The sequence below is a fragment of the Schistocerca americana genome, chromosome X (genome assembly GCF_021461395.2).
Source record: "Schistocerca americana isolate TAMUIC-IGC-003095 chromosome X, iqSchAmer2.1, whole genome shotgun sequence".
NCBI lineage: Eukaryota > Metazoa > Arthropoda > Insecta > Orthoptera > Acrididae > Schistocerca > Schistocerca americana.
Window position 1 is genome coordinate 464,385,302 of NC_060130.1, and position 16,643 is coordinate 464,401,944.

Genomic DNA, 16,643 nt, shown 5'->3' on the forward strand with positions numbered 1-16,643 from the left:
AATCACTGGCTGAAAGGCACTGCTAGAGAGAATTGGGTTTTATCATAACACCAGTACCATACCATTCTGACAAAGTTCAGTGCTCTACACTTTGGATATAACGCTACAATGCTCATTTGGAAAGTTTTTCTGTGTAGTAAATGTTACTACAAAACGAGATATACTTATTAAGGAGATTTAAGACTTTATAGAAGAAACAGAGAAACATTTTCCTCGCCTGAAGTTAACTAGTTGGTAAAGATACTATCATTTTTTTAAGAAAAGTATGAAAAACGATCAAGTGTTTTAAAAATCAATTCTAAAGTTACCAAAAACAATCGATCGTACCTAGCAAACCAAACGCGTCAGTGTTACATAGAACATCTTTAAAATTAATATGTATTTTCAACACATGTGGGCAATAATGGAATCAACCACCATAATATTATTATGGTGATGGCAGCTGCCAGGGCGAAGACTCTTTCTCACAATGGCCGGTAGCGTTCATGTGTTCAGTAGATTAGAGGAACACACGCTAATATCCTATCTACAGGATTCATTGCCTAGTCTAGCGAAAGTAAATGGGTTTTTAGCAAACAGTCAGAAAATTATATTGGCTCATCACAGCTCCGTATGTCAAGGAGGCACTATTTCTTATACTCCTGATCGAAAGGAAACAATAGAGTAAAAGAAATTAAATACACTACTGGCCATTAAAATTGCTACACCATGAAGATGACGTGCTACAGACGCGAAATTTAACCGACAGGAAGAAGATGCTGTGATATGCAAATGATTAAATTTTCAGAGAATTCACACAAGGTTGGCGCCGGTGGTGACACCTACAACGTGTTGACATGAGGAAAGTTTCCAACCGATTTCTCATACACAAACAGCAGTTGACCGGCGTTGCCTGGTGAAACGTTGTTGTTCAAAATGGTTCAAATGGCTCTGAGCACTATGGGACTGAACTTCTAAGGTCATCAGTCCCCTAGAACTTAGAACTACTTAAACCTAACTAACCTTAGGACATCACACACATCCATGCCCGAGCCAGGATTCGAACCTTCGACCGTGGCGGTTGCGCGGTTCCAGACTGTAGCGCCTTTAACCGCTTGGCCACCCCGGCCGGCGAAACGTTGTTGTAAGGAGGAGAAATGCGTACCATCACATTTCCGACTTTGATAAAGGTCGGATTGTAGGCAATCGCGATTGCGGTTTATCCTATCGCGACATTACTGTTCGCGTTGGTCGAGATCCAATGACTGTTAGCAGAATATGGAATCGGTGGGTTCGGGAGGGTAATACGGAACGCCGTGCTGGATCCCAACGGCCTCGTATCACTCACTGGCAGTCGAGATGACAGGCATCTTATCCGCATGGCTGTAACGGATCTTGCAGCCACGTCTCGATCCCTGAGTCAACAGATGGGGACATTTGCAAGACAACAACCATCCGCACGAACAGTTCGACGACGTTTGCAGCAGCATGGACTATCAGCTCGGACACCATGGCTGCAGTTACCCTTGACGCTGCATCACAGACAGGAGCGCCTGCGATGGTGTAAACGACGAACCTGGGTGCACGAATGGCAAAACGTCATTCCTTCGGATGAATCCAGGTTCTGTTTACAGCATCATGATGGTCGCTTCCGTGTTTGGCGTCATCGCGGTGAACGCACATTGGAAGCGTGTATTCGTCATCACCATACTGGCGTATCACCTGGCGTGATGGTATGGGGTGCCATTGATTACACGTGTCGGTCACCTCTTGTTCGCATTGACGGCACTTTGAACAGTGGACGTTACATTTCAGATGTGTTACGACCCGTGGCTCTACCCTTCATTCGATCCTTGCGAAACCCTACATTTCAGCAAGATAATGCACGACCGCATGTTGCAGATCCTGTACGGGCCTTTCTGGATACACAAAATGTTCGACTGCTGCCCTGGCCAGCACATTCTCCAGATCTCTCACCAATTGAAAACGTCTGGTCAATGGTGGCTGAGCAACTGGCTCGTCACAATATGCCAGTCACTACTCTGTACCTGTACACGCCATCCAAGCTCTGTTTGACTCAATGACAAGGCGTATCAAGGCCGTTTTTACGGCCAGAGGTGGTTGTTCTGGGTATTGATTTCTCAGGATCTATGCACCCAAACTGCGTGAAAATGTAATCACGTGTCAGTTCTAGTGTAATATATTTGTCCAATGAATACCCGTTTATCATCTGCATTTCTTCTTGGTGTAGCAATTTTAATGGCCAGTAGTGTAGTCACCAATTCACATGTGTGCTCGTGCTCCTCAGGTACGCATTCTAGAACCCATGTTTACCAGAAATATTTTCCTATTTTGGTCCATACTACCACCTCTGAAAGTTATGTACCTTACATTCTTAGCAGCAACAGTACCGGTGCCTGTATTCCACTGTCAGAGGTATCACCACGGTTTCCGCTTGTAACTTTCGACTCGTCCGTTTCCGAACCAGGGATCCTTACCTCAAATTGATACATCTCTATCATCCTTGAAAGGTTGTAACATCGTAACGGAATCACCCTGTTTATGCATACATCTACAGGCGCCAGCGCCTATAACTCAGACACTCTGCAACGTCGTTGGATGACGTTTCAGGACATGGGTTCCTATTCAAACTATTGTGTACTCACCGCCCTGTAGAAGTTCTAGAAGTTTCTAACGGGAATTTCCGAACACGCTGTATACACGAAGCCAGTCGTAACATTTGATTTCTGAAATGAAAGAAGATAACGGTTTAACGTCACGTTTATGACGAAGTCATTAACGACTGAGCGCAAGTTCAGATGAGGAAAGGATATAGCAGGAAATCACGAAGTTCTTTTAGAGGAAGTACCCTGCCCCCGCCTTAAGCGACTTACGGAAACCACTGAAAACCTCAATCTCGATTCGTGGATGGGGGTTTCATCGGAGTGTGAGACACTTGGCTTACCATTGCGGCACCTCGCTCTGTTAATTACATTCGGATGGCGACTTTACTCCTCTGTCAAATATTTGTAGACGACGTAACAGTTCGGTTGCGTACGTATTTGCGTGAATATGAAGATTCGCGAATTGGATGAGGAAGAAGACGTACAGCCGGCTTGGCTATGGCGACGTGAGAGGCACATGCACCGCGAAATACGTGTAACAACTGTGAAACCCAATACTGGCCATTAAGCAGCGCGGAGCGGAGCGGCGCAGCCGGCTCGGGCACCTGTTGCAGCGGATTATGTGCCGACGGTACCTTTTTTTGCTGCGGCGCGCATCTCTTTCCAACTTAGGGGCAGTCGTGTAGCGGCATCTCTCTCGTTGAGCAAATAATGGTTATTCCAGCGCAGCCGAAGGCACGCAAAGTGGTGACGGGCCCCTGAGCTGATGATAATAATTTGTGCGTGGCCCGGCCGTCTGTTTACTCCGGCTCACCACGCATGCCCGGACCGGTTGGAACAGCCATCCCAATTCGCACAGCTCGCTCGTTTCGCCTCCGTGTTGTTTCTCCAGTTTCTTGTCAGCCATCCACTGAACAAATGGTTCGCTGCGTGCTTTCGTCACACGACCCGAGAACGTAGCTACAGACGCAATTTGTCTTCAGCTCTACAAACCAAACGTCTGAATGCATCGAGCCTCCGAAATGTAATATATAGCTACATTTATACATATATTCCTCAAACTACTACACGACGAGTGACAGAGGATGCTTCGTTGCAATAGTGGCGATTTTCTGCGCTATATCATTCGTGTATTCAGCAGGGAAGAATGACTGTCTGCCTCTGTACGAGACCCAATCTCTCTTGTGTTTTTCTCGTGGTAATCTTCCTCGAATACAGCTTGTGCAAATTTACTGAACAGCGTTTCGTAAGAACAACGTTGCCTTCTCTCCAAAGTTGGCCATTTAAATTTCCCAAGTATCTCTGTTACACTTCCGTAAGGGCTATCTATACTCACCTGTTACGATCCTTATAGCAGGTCTCTGAATTCGTTCGATGTCTGTTCTTATGTTTAGATTTACATGTACAATCTCTTCACGCTCAAAGTACTCCCCTCCCATTTATTCCAAAGGCGTTTACTTTGCCTCATAAAGAACGGTATTCTTGTGGACGTATTCGTAGCATTATGTGCCACATAAATGTGGGACACTTCTTTCGGAGTATCGTTCAGTTCGAGTGGTAATTTTAATTAAAAATAATCAGTGATGTCCAAATGTCATCCTTTCAGTACCCGAATTAATTTTAATTTTTAAATTAAGAAAAAAACTCTTGGAGTGATGTCTGGAAATTATGAAACGAGCGAACCTCTACTGCCAGTAGTTTTGCAGTTAAACCCTAATATGTGAATGTGTGCGACACCACTTGATATCACCTCCGCAGTCTCTGGCCATAGTAAACTGACAGACGACCACCACATCTGAGTCGGGATAAGCGTTTGCGATATTGTATTCAACACACTACAACATTTTCTCAGCTTGATTCAAAAGTTCAAACGTTTCCGTAAACATAATGCCTCCATTATGCAAAATTTTACGTCACGAACACTGTGCTTCTTTCCCTTCACATAACGATAGCCCGAAAAACAAACCTTATTTCGGCTGTGTGAAATAATGTGGTTACTCGAGTGATTATGACATGTGTAAGGGTTTCCCAGTGAAACTTCTGCAGCGTAGTCGAAACAAACTTAACAACTTGTGGGCTGACCTAGTTAACAGTTATGAGGATTACTTCTGAAATGATAAACCATTTACTTCCATTTCTACATGTGACCCGTTTTCATTTGACTGCCACTTATAGAATGAATAGCATCAACAAATGAGAATGATGGTTAGCGGTTAGTAACCCATCAACAGTGAAGTCACTAGAGACCGATCCCAAGGCTCCACAAGGAAATACGCCGTATCCCTTTTAAGGGAAACTCCCAGAAATTAGCTTTAAGCTGTTGAAGGAAACCACGCATAAACTCAGTATGGATAGCCAGACAAGGTCGTCCATGCCAATGCGAGTATAAAGTCTCACCAGTGCACCACCTCACGACAACAGGCCCACAAAGAAACGTCTCATTTCCGCTTTTTCGAAGAAGAACGGACTCAAATGACTCACAGGAATCATAAAGACAAGTAAATTGAAATACCTGGAGAAATCATTCAAGATGTAACAAAATTCCTAAGAGTCACAAATTTGCTGAGAAGCCTCTTTGACGAGCTACGGGATGGACAGAAGAACGATACTTCCTCAAGGAAGAGACATACATCTAGGTTCGAAGATATCTGTCGCTCTGAAATGAGTGAATCGACAAATGGTTCGTTCGTTCTATCTACTGTTATTTGAACAGGCCAGCCGATCGTGACAGACTAGTTCATCGTCCCATATTTTTAAAAACATCGACTACCACAATCGATTAAAAATGTGAAAACTTTCTACGGGCACTTTCAAGGTACTATGAGTAGCTCCTCACGACGAGAAAGACGCTAACCATAAAAAAACATGTTTGTCGTTATTGCTGAGGGTATACGCTGCGACTATAGCACTCTCTGGGTCATGTAGATGAGGCAGCGTAGTTCAATTTTCAAACCCGTGTTCGGCACGAGCAGAGCTGAATTCTCAATGTGATCATACGACCGCCAGTTTTCCCACGGCTTGGCTTAATCACCCTAGTCCGGCTCGTTAGCTAAGTCACGAGCGACTCATCCACAAAGGCCAATCCAGACTGAATCGTCTGAGATGGCCCCACACCGATACGACATCGTAATGTCAAACAAAAATGAGCTAAATATTTCAGCATTGTGGGACGACGAAATGCGATTGTTTCTTAATAAGAAACTCGAGCATGACTGTAAGATGACGCAGGGATGTAGTTACCGAAAGCCATCACGTTGCTGCAAAGCCAGGAACGGCACAGAATCTGACGCCGGCGATTTGATGTCATTACTGTAATGCCGGCTGTTATTTACATTCGTTCGTGTTCCGAAACAGCCCTGGCCCGGGCTGCTGGTAAATAATACGTTGCTGCCTAAATGGCGGTCTCGTTAACACAAGTTAAGTGGCCGCCACGGCATTTATGTAAAGCTCCCTCCACCGGACCCTAAAACTCATCCTAACCACAAATTTCCTCTGATTTCACATGCTCCCATCTTCTTCAAAAGTTCCGATTTCGGAAATGCCTGCATTTCTTACTCATGAGCGTTTTAGTTTGTGTTAAGTGTAACGGCATAGTAACCAATTTCTTTATATAGGGGATATCAGAATATGTCACAGAGAATTCCATATTGAATGACAGGCGCAGTTGACGACTTCTTTCATTCTTCAGGATAGCAAACGTGCGGTCAGCATTCTGAAATTCGAATTAACTGATTTCTTCTACGAAACCACTGTTGACTCTTTTAAAACGTTAGGGTCATCCATCTGCTCTACGACAGAAAGCGGAGAATTACATTGCCTGGTAAAAGAAAGTGAAGCACCCGAAGAGGAAGTGGCAACGAAATGAGACTGAGAGGGTGTGTGATGTTATTTTAGTGATTACTAAATCGAATCAGATTTACAGAATTTGACAGCATCGGCCCACTTATCAGTACGTTGTTGTGCCCTCTCTGGCCCACATGTATGCAGTGACTCGATTCTAAGGCACGTCATAAAGCCGTTGCATTCTCTCTGAGGCAAGCTGGCCCACGGTCGTAACTGCTCGCCGATATCACGGCACTAGGATAGAGCTGACGTCCAAGCTGATGCCACCCATGTCCTATCGTGGACAAATATTGGGACCTTGCTAACCACGGGAGCACCAAGGCATCACACAGAAAATTCACAGATATACGTTACCTGTGTGGACGAGTGTTGTCCTGTTGAAAAATAGCGCCACGGTACAGTCGTATGAGTGGTAACACGTGACGGTGCACGGTGTTCTTGACGTACCGTTGTGGTGTTAGGGTTTCCTCAGTCACTACCAGCCGTGACCTGAAGTAATATCCAATGGTTCCCCACACCATGACGCCAGTAGTAACACCACTGTGCCTCTCCAAACCATCAAACCAGTGGAAAAAAGGTACTCTCCCCATGTGCCGCCATACTGGCTGACGATGGTCATGTGGGATGGTGTAGATCCGCAATTTATCACTGAATTCAGTGCGAAGCCATTCATCAGCAGTTCATGCTTCCCAGTTTCGCCACCACTCCAGTCGCAGCCGTTTGTGTTGTGGTGTTAACGGCAGCCCACACATCGGACGGCAATTCCCTAGCCAGACAGCCGCTATTCTCCAATAAATGGTGTAGAATCACATAGGATGTTGCAGAGAGCTGTTCTCGGATGACAGGCGCAGATATGAGAGGGTTACGATGTGGTTGGTGCACAATGCAGTGACCCTCCCTTGTAGTGGTCAGACGTAGTCGGCCGGAACCTGGACGAGTGTGCCCGCCCTCAAGTTCCCATTCAGTCCAACATCAGATCACTGCCGTATATGAATGTCACTCAAATCTCTATGTTACACGATTCTACCATCCGGCCAGATGAAAACCCACAATGAGTCTCCTTTCAAACTCTGTCAGGTGCTGATAGCGCTGTCTCATATGAATACGCGGCATTTCTGCGTCCTACACTGATCACCCAACATCTGACGCTGTTCCAGCCCTTATATACCCAAACAAGCGTGGTAACAGCACTGATAACGAACAACACAAATGCACTCTGACGGCCGTTCCGCCTGTTACAGAGAAATGCAACTCTAGTCAGTTAGTCCGCAGCTCGTGGTCTCGCGGTCGCGTTCTCGCTTGCCCAGCACGAGGTCCCGCGTTCGATTCCCGGCGGGGTCAGAGATTCTCACCTGCCTCGAGATGACTGGGTGTTTGTGTTGTCCCCATCATTTCACCATCATTCATGAAAGTGGCGAGATTGGACTGAGCAAAGGTTGGGAATTTGTACGGGCGCTGATAACCGCGCAGTTGAGCGCCCCACAAACCAAACATCATCATCAGTCAGTTACATTTCCAAAGGAATTAATGACATTGGCTGCGAGTGGGCATATACTCGTATTTATATCAGTGTGGAAAGTTGAAAATTTGTGTTGGACCAGGATTCGAACTTGGGTCTCCTACTTACTAGGCAGATGCTCTGACCACTAAGCCATCCAGACAAAGTGGCCACCGCAACTGCATGGACTACCCTTGCACGCCTCCCGTCAAACAAAAATTCTCAGCTTATCCAAACACAACTAATGTAGTTCCCCTTGCCCATTACCTCATTACCCGTGGCATTTCTACGATTCCTGTAAGGCTTCCGGTCTGGCGTGCATCCGCACTGAAGAGATCATTGACAATCTTCGCTTTAATTATATATATGTGTTGTCTGTTTTTCGTGCATGTCCGAAAGAGCAGATACCATTTTGATTCACCAGCAACTATGAATTAAGACATAAAGGAATCACAGACATTGGCTGCGAGTGGGCATTTATTTAAGCCAACGGAAAATGTCCGAAAGAACAGACACGGACTACCCGAGTTGTGATGGCCACTGTAACCGGATTGCTTAGTGGTCAGAGTATATGCCCAGTAAGCAGCAGACCTGGGTTCGAATCCCAGTCTGGCATAAATTTTCAACTTTCCCCATCCATTTGAGTCAATATCCACTCGCAGCCAATGTCCCTAATTCCTTTCTGTCTTAATTCACAATAGCTGCTGGATCAAAATGGTGTCCTTTCTTTCGGACATGTTCGAAAGCACTGACAGCACATACATATTTACATACTCGCCAATGTTATGTACGTGCACGAAGTTGCGTTGATATTCGACCATGTCTTCCGGGTTCTCCACTTTATTTTATCAGGCAGTGCATCTCGCTGCATCCGTGGTAGACACCTAGTGAAGGTGGTTTGTCGTTTTCTTCCTCCGATCACCGTACGCAATGTGTCAGGCGTATAGGTAATTGTGTAGTGTAAATCATTGTAGTGTGTATTAATGTTGCGCTTAAGATATTATGAGTGAATATCAAAATGTAATGAAACGACAAGAAAAAGCACCATGTCGGTAAATATCTGTAAAGGAAGTTGTTCCTCATTAGAAGTTATCTTAAGAGTTTAATACAGGACCCCTCCTCCATGATGCCGGCGATGAATTTTATTTCCGACGACAGTTACCTATGGGTTCTCGCACTGCTACTTTTCAGGGGCTTTTTCTCTCACTCACGTAATACTGCTTCATTTTACAATGTTCTTAGCTTTTTCACGTAAACATACCGCTTTTAAGAAGTTACTTAACTCTATTATCAAGCGAGTTGTGCAGTACTTAAGGCACTAGACCCTTACTTCGTACGACCATTCCTTCGTAGATTCTACGTGGTTGCCCTAATTCACTGAACTCGCATGTTATAAGGAAACGATGATGGCCTATTTTCGGCTCTGTCGTTGTATAGTCAGAGTTTGTGGCAAACCTATGGTTTCAAAGATTATGGGGCGTTTATCTCCAAGCTTCCTTCCGTCTGATTGAAGTTCCCAGGTAAAACACACGGCTTGTATGTGCAGATTTACAGCAGTCGAGAACTATACATCTGCAGTTATATTCGTAACTTAACGGCTACATTAGACCCTTATATGTGACAGTATTCAGATAATTTTCCATAAGCTAAAAATTCAGTCTTAATCTCTTCTCCAATTTCTATTCGTATTTTATAGACGCGAAACTGCACTGATAAAAGTAAGTAGTCCTTGTCGAATGCTTTGTGCAAAGTACTGTAAGAACTGTGTAGCTCCATTTCGCAATTAACAATGCAGTAATTTTTAGTCTCTCTATTTCTCCACTTCGAAATAGATTTTTCTATGTCATCACGATTTCATTTCATCTATTCCGTCAGAAATTCAAATTCGTGTTCCAGCTTTAGCTCCGTTCGAGCTATAAACTTTAATTTCAGTATTAGCACAGGAAGATAGTTTGAGTTTTCGTGCTACACAATGATTAATACAACAGTTATACGGTATGTAATATTCCTGCTTATAAGGTCCCATCAATTGCGATAAGGAGTGAAGTCTATAAACATCAGTCGTTCGTGTCAGAGACAAAGAGAGACAAAGTAAAAATAATTTTAAATAAAAGAAGAAAACACGACCATCATAAATCATTCTCCACCACTGTTTTATTCTTTTTTGGGGAGGAGCGATAAAGTATAAACGGGATGGCTTAAACTGAAAACAGCAAGAAATTTTATAGCGCAACTGTACTCCTTAAAAACTATTAGCCTGAATCTCGTTCACAGCCATTAACAAAGCTGATTCAAAAGTTTGTATAGCCTGTTGTTAACCTTTTAAGCGAGGACTGCTATTATTTAAAGAAAGTATTCTGCCTCGAAACACTATTAAAGATGCTTTCGTAACTTGCATCTGAAGATCTTGTTAGTCAGCCATTTGCGATGATGTTCTCAAATTTCCATTAAACAATACAAGAAAATTAAGAAGCCATTACGTTAAACCTGTTCGGAGTAGGCCACCCAGGAGAAGAAAGGTTAGCGACCGGTGGAGTTGCAGAAACCTTGACCAGCGAGACAGACCCACCATTCATTGGTACATCGACAAGTGCTTCTTGGCCATCGCCTTCGGGGCGTGTCCATCAAAGCTCAGAACAGGGAACGTCTACGTAAAAAGAAAAAAGAAATAAAATACGATTCCGTTTTGCTTTTACCCTATCACATACGTCGTAATATTTGTTTTGCCTCAGGCACCTAGAAGCAATACGGAATATTACGCGTCCCTATGTCTGTGGTTTAACATCATCGGGTGAATACCAGAAAAACCGTGCGGAAAACCGACAGCAACGAATTTAAAAATTACCACTGAACTCAGGCGCAGCTTATGTTCCCGAGTAAGAAAGAATAGCATGTCAACATTGGGCTAAGTTGGTAGCAGCATTGCCACTCAAAAACTTCTCATGGTGCATTGGAACGAACAGGAGGGTGCTGAGGAAAGTATCTCATTACTATTTCATGACTTCTTGCGAGCAAACACTACGTGAGCTAATACGCTGCCCTTCATGCAACTTTGAATGGTATTTGCGTAGTGCACACCGCATTAGCGTAAGGTTTCCTGGAAACAGTTTTAAATAAATTACCTCTTGCACAAGGACCACTTTGTTGACGACGTTAATATTAATCACAATGAGCACAGCAAAACTTTCAGAAGCTTCATCTTGTACCTGACAGACAACTCAAAAACTGATAAAACATGTTTTTCATCCGAGCACTTGTGAAATGACTAAAAATAAAAATAAATCTTTCATATTATTACGTAGTTGATATTTTTAATGTGTTTGTGGATCTTATATGCACAGCGCGAACATGTTTTAGGTTCATTTGCATTCGTTTATCATTTACAGATGAGGAAACTTCGTTATCCACGATTTTTTTAGTCGCTTTCTTGTTATTGGGGCGTTAATCGACATATGAAAACAGCGGGTAACGCAACAAATGCTATATGGCCTTCAGTGCATAATAAATAGTCTAATAAATAGAAATAACTTAATTCATTCCATTATATCAGTTGGAAGATTTAGTCAGTTAAACCCTTTCGCTGACTAAAAATTAGGAATCGACTTGAGGTTTGCCGATAACAGACTGAAAAAACTATATACATGTTCACTGTAGTGTAGCAGACTTTAGTTCGTTTCTGTGTAACTGACGCAAGGCAACCTGAAGCGTCTTCCATTGTACGACGCAGAGAGCAGAAAAGAACAAAGAAATCATTTTTATCTTAGTTTGAAGGTTTCGGTGAAGAGCACGTACCCACCATTTACGCATCCAGAGGAAACCGGAAGAGGATAATTAGAAGATCAACAGAAGTGGATAAAGGAACATGCTGCTGCCTAACAGTATCTCTGATAAGTGGAAACAAATAAAGAGCATTGCAGTTGAACGGAAGAGGTTTGCACATCGAGCTCCACATACGTGCTCACTCGTGCCATTGGTACCGAACAATAGCAGGTTTGTATCTGCGCAGATCTATATGGCTTGCCAGTGCTTTATGATTGCCTCGAATTGTGCATATGAAGAGAGTGAGGTGCAAGCAACAAAAGCAGCGACCATTATTTATTTTGTGAGCCGGCCGCGGGCGCACACTCCTTGCTCTCTACAAAGCCCTCTATTAACAGCGACAAAGAATTTTATATCCCTGTGAGTCTGAATTCTTTCTACGACGCTCGTTAAGGTTCAGATAAAGCCTGACCTGTAATACAGGGAAAACAGTAACCGGCAGTAAATGAAACAGGTCCAATGGGAATTTAATTTTCAACTTTTCTTAATTGTATTACTTTAAGACGACGTCCAAAAGAGCTAACTATAATTTTCTAGGAATCTGTTGAGACAATTGTCTCAGTCTAAACGTTTACTTAATATCCATTCGGTATTCAGTACGCTGACGACAACAAAACATGCTCAAGTGTAAAAAAGTACGGAAACGGTACACGCAGGGAATTTAATTAAGAAGCAAATCCTGCGACATAAGACAAATAAAATTATCGAATCGAATCTGAAGTATCCTCAAGATATTCACTGGATAGAATTCAATGGAATATAAAATCGTCCCACCTTTCACTATCCAATGTTGCTTATTTTCCGTAAATGAAAGACGCCATTTAAACGCCTGAATTTTTTAATTCACATTTCCTGTTTCCGATAGTGTCTGCTGACGGTATTCGAGACTGCGGAAGAATTCAGATACGTCTTTTCAGTTAAGTGATATAAACATAAATCATCTGACTGTGTATTTACCGCCGGCCGGAGTGGCCGAGCGGTTCTAGGCGCTACAAATGGGTCAAATGGCTCTGAGCACTATGGGACTTAACATCTATGGTCATCAGTCCCCTAGAACTTAGAACTACTTAAACCTAACTAACCTAAGTACATCACACACATCCATGCCCGAGGCAGGATTCGAACCTGCGACCGTAGGAGTCGCGCGGCTCCGGACTGAGCGCCTAGAACCGCTAGACCACCGCGGCCGGCTCTAGGCGCTACAGTCTGGAACCGCGAGGCCGCTGCGGTCGCAGGTTCGAATCCTGCCTCGGGCATGGATGTGTGTGATGTCCTTAGGTTAGTTAGGTTTAAGTAGTTCTAAGTTCTAGGGGACTGATGACCTCAGAAGTTAAGTCCCATAGTGCTCAGAGTCATTTGAACCATTTTTTGTGTAATTACCATTTTAAGGTACAAAGTTTCTTGAAAAATGAAATTGTAATAGTGCCCGAAAAACTTTCACGAACTTAGATACAGTAAAACTGATATTACGCACGAAACTACTTCTTATCGTTCGCTGTACATGAAAATATTGCGTAAACAGTCGTAGTAGAGCGGAAGTGAAATACTTCAAAGATTACTGTTCTGTGTGTAATGTATACTGATTAGTCAGAACATTATGACTATTAAGTCATAGAGTGTCAGTCCTACACTGATTCCGGAAAAAGTAGTATTTCATTTTTACGTGGTTTCTACAATAACTGGATTGTGATGTCTACGAAAGGGTTAGGCACTCCCGTAAATTACGAAGTATCTATTTTGTTAGCTCTCGGCGAAGGCTGACCTTGCAGCCTAGGCATACTTTGTAAGCGGCGGTTAGTGCCAGCAAATCAAACATCATGTGTACACAGCGGTTGGTGCCTGTGAATGAAACGTCGTTACTATAAGCGCTGTCCAAATGCTACCTAATATTTTATAACATCCCACGCAAATGACATATACTAACAGTGTTCGTTTCTTAGTGTGCTTGTGGTTTCAGAGAGTATCAATATTTTAGCACATTAATACTCGCTAAAGAAAAAGACAGCATAGGGACTTCCAAATGCCATACGGTACGGAAATAAACCACCCTCACGGCAGTCGCTCCTGTAGGTTCCTGCAGACAGGCAATTTGGAGGTGAAGCTTCGCTCTGGGCAACCACGGGCACGTCAAGCACACATACAACGTACATGAGTTACATTCCAGCGTTTCTTCGGATAGCCTCACGGGAGTATGTGTCCTTAAGGTAACCGGGAATCGAGTCCTCAGGAAACGTTTACCGTTGGACCCATAACCAATGCAGTTGCTGAAAAGGAAATGCAGTTTTTTGTGAATATTTCTGAGCATTTAAACATTGTGGTGATTTCAGACCAACTCATTTTTCCCTTATGTGGTATAACAAACAAATATAATACTTGTGTCTGTGACGACACCAATCCAGTCTCTGTAAGAGCAATGGTTAATGAGAACCCTAAGGTGAAAATGTGGTACTGTTTGATGGTTGACCGCATTATTGGACCATACTGTATCATTAAGTCTATCAGTTACATTAACATGTTGTAGCTGTATACGTCACCACAGTTAGCTGACAAGGAACCGACAAGATGTTGCGTCACCAACAAGACTACTGTATGTGAAAGCGCTTGGAAGCGCTTCCAGGCAGAGGTGGCCCCGTCTTCCTGGTCATTCGACGTTAAGCTCTAGGACTTTCAAGAGATATGAGAACACCTAGATGAAAGGGTACGTAAGGTGCATGGATGACATTAGAAAGCAAGCAGCAACAAAGCATCTGGATTTGTATAGCTGAAGACCGAAATTCATCGAGAAGTCTGTAAGAGGCCGTTATCCAGCAATTCCTGAAGCTGCTGATGGTTAAAGTTGTCCGATCTTCGGACAGAATAAACTAAAGGTTATAGATTTCTGAAAACTCAGCATTTATACAAATTATGAATATTCTAGTAATTATTTCTCGCCCGCAAGTATTTCAGCGTGATACTCAAATATAAACGACGCCTGGAATTTTCGCCTCGTCAACAAGGGAAGGACTAAATACATCCTCTTCGTCGGGAATGAAACCGACTACTGTTGATGCTGTTTATGCATGCATTATCTGTCGTTGAGGTAGCCGAACAGATCGTTTAGATTTCAGAATCCATTAAAGCGAAAGCTTGTGTGATTATACTGAACAGTCCCACAAATTTCCTCGTAGCGGTTCTTGTTCTACACTCCATAAACGAACAGTTACGGAGTGCAGCTGCTTCAGTTATGGACAACATTCACTTATTACACGTTGGTTATTGCAGAGAAGAAAACAACAAGCAGCCTGCTTTATTCTTTTAAATCGTACAACTTTGCACGCTTCCCCGCTAACTCCATTTTGTGGCTATGGGTATTACTGCAGTTAGCGGAGGATATCAGGAAGCCTTATATGTAGGGTGATAATTATTGAACTGTATGAAAAAAAGTAAATTAGTTACAAACTACGGCATGCAAACACTTTATTCAAGATATAAACGTCACTGCAGATATTCGGATTTAGGTTATGACATGTTCGATATGCGTGTCATCATTGGCAATGATGTGGCGCAGGCGAATAGCGGAATTCTGCTCGACCTGCTGACGTGTCGGCACATCGATGCTGTCTACGACCTCTTGAATGGCTGTTTTCAGCTCAGCAATGGTTTTGGGTTTATTGCTATACACCTCGTCTTTAATATAGCGCCACAAAAAGGAGTGGCTTGTGATCAGATCCGGAGAATATGGCGGCCAATCGATGCTCATGCAAGTGGCCTCTGGGTACCCCAGAGTCAGAATGCGGTCCCCAAAGTGCTCCTCCAAGACATCAAACGCTCTCCTGCTTCAGTGGGGTCGAGCTCCGTCTTGCATGAACCACATTTTGTCGAAATGAGTGTCACTTTGGATAATGGGGATGAAATTATCTTCCGAAACCTTCAAGTACCGTTCGGTAGCCATCGTCCCATCAAGGAATGTCGCACCGATTATTCCATGACTGGACATTGCACATAACACAGTCACCCACTGACGGTGAAGAGATTCTCGATCGCGAAATGCGGATTCTCGGTCCCCTAAATGAGCCAATTTTGATTATTGATGAACTTATCCAAATGAAAGTGGGCTTCGCTGCTAAACCAAACCACACAGCCCATGTTAATTCCCATCATGCCCCGCGACCAACTGTGCAGTTTGAATGTCCTAACCCAAACCGTTCAGAAGTTATGATTATTTTATTTCATATGGTTCAATAATTGTCACCCTGTATATAAGGAGCTTTTTCGAACAAACTAATATCCGTAACATTACTCAAGCCCTATTAACAGAAACACAATTCGAGTCTTAAAATGTAAATGATATTGTGAGATGATGTCCAATGTTTCAGTAAAAACCAGTTGCAGTAAAAATATGTAGACTGTCGCACAATAATTGCAATTACGATTGTTCGTCTGACATATTAACATCATAAAGAACTACTAGACCCGAACAATAAACATGTCGCAAGTTCTTTAAATCGAGTTCCCGTTAGTTAATTGTCTATTTTGTACCGTACAAGCAGTTTCCGTGCCATCAGCAAAGCTATTAAATTCAGTTACCTATCCACGGTTAATCAAATTCACTGTCACTTATATTCTGTAGCAAAGTACTTCTTGTTTTAAGTCTGAAAACGCATCGCATTCTAGACAAAAATATCTGTTGCTGTAATTATCCAACATTTCAAGTTACATTCTCATAGCTGCTTTGTTCCCTTTACTGCTTCCCTTTAGCTAAGAAGCTCTCTGCAGTAAAGCCACAGCGTTTGAACTATCCTTCGCAAATTGGAAGACAAATTTACCTAAAGCGAATAAAAAAGCGCGACTACCACATTAACTATTACTTTACTCCTGCGATATACCGCAACAATGCAATC

The 16,643-nt window shown here is 43.1% G+C and overlaps 1 non-coding gene across 1 annotated transcript; it reads right to left on the bottom strand.

Annotated features, from left to right (window-relative positions):
• Positions 1-8,035: 8,035 nt before the first annotated feature.
• On the bottom strand, positions 8,036-8,108 carry Trnat-agu. The gene has a single exon. It is a non-coding gene; the product is annotated as a tRNA-Thr (tRNA).
• Between the last annotated feature and the right edge of the window lie 8,535 nt (positions 8,109-16,643).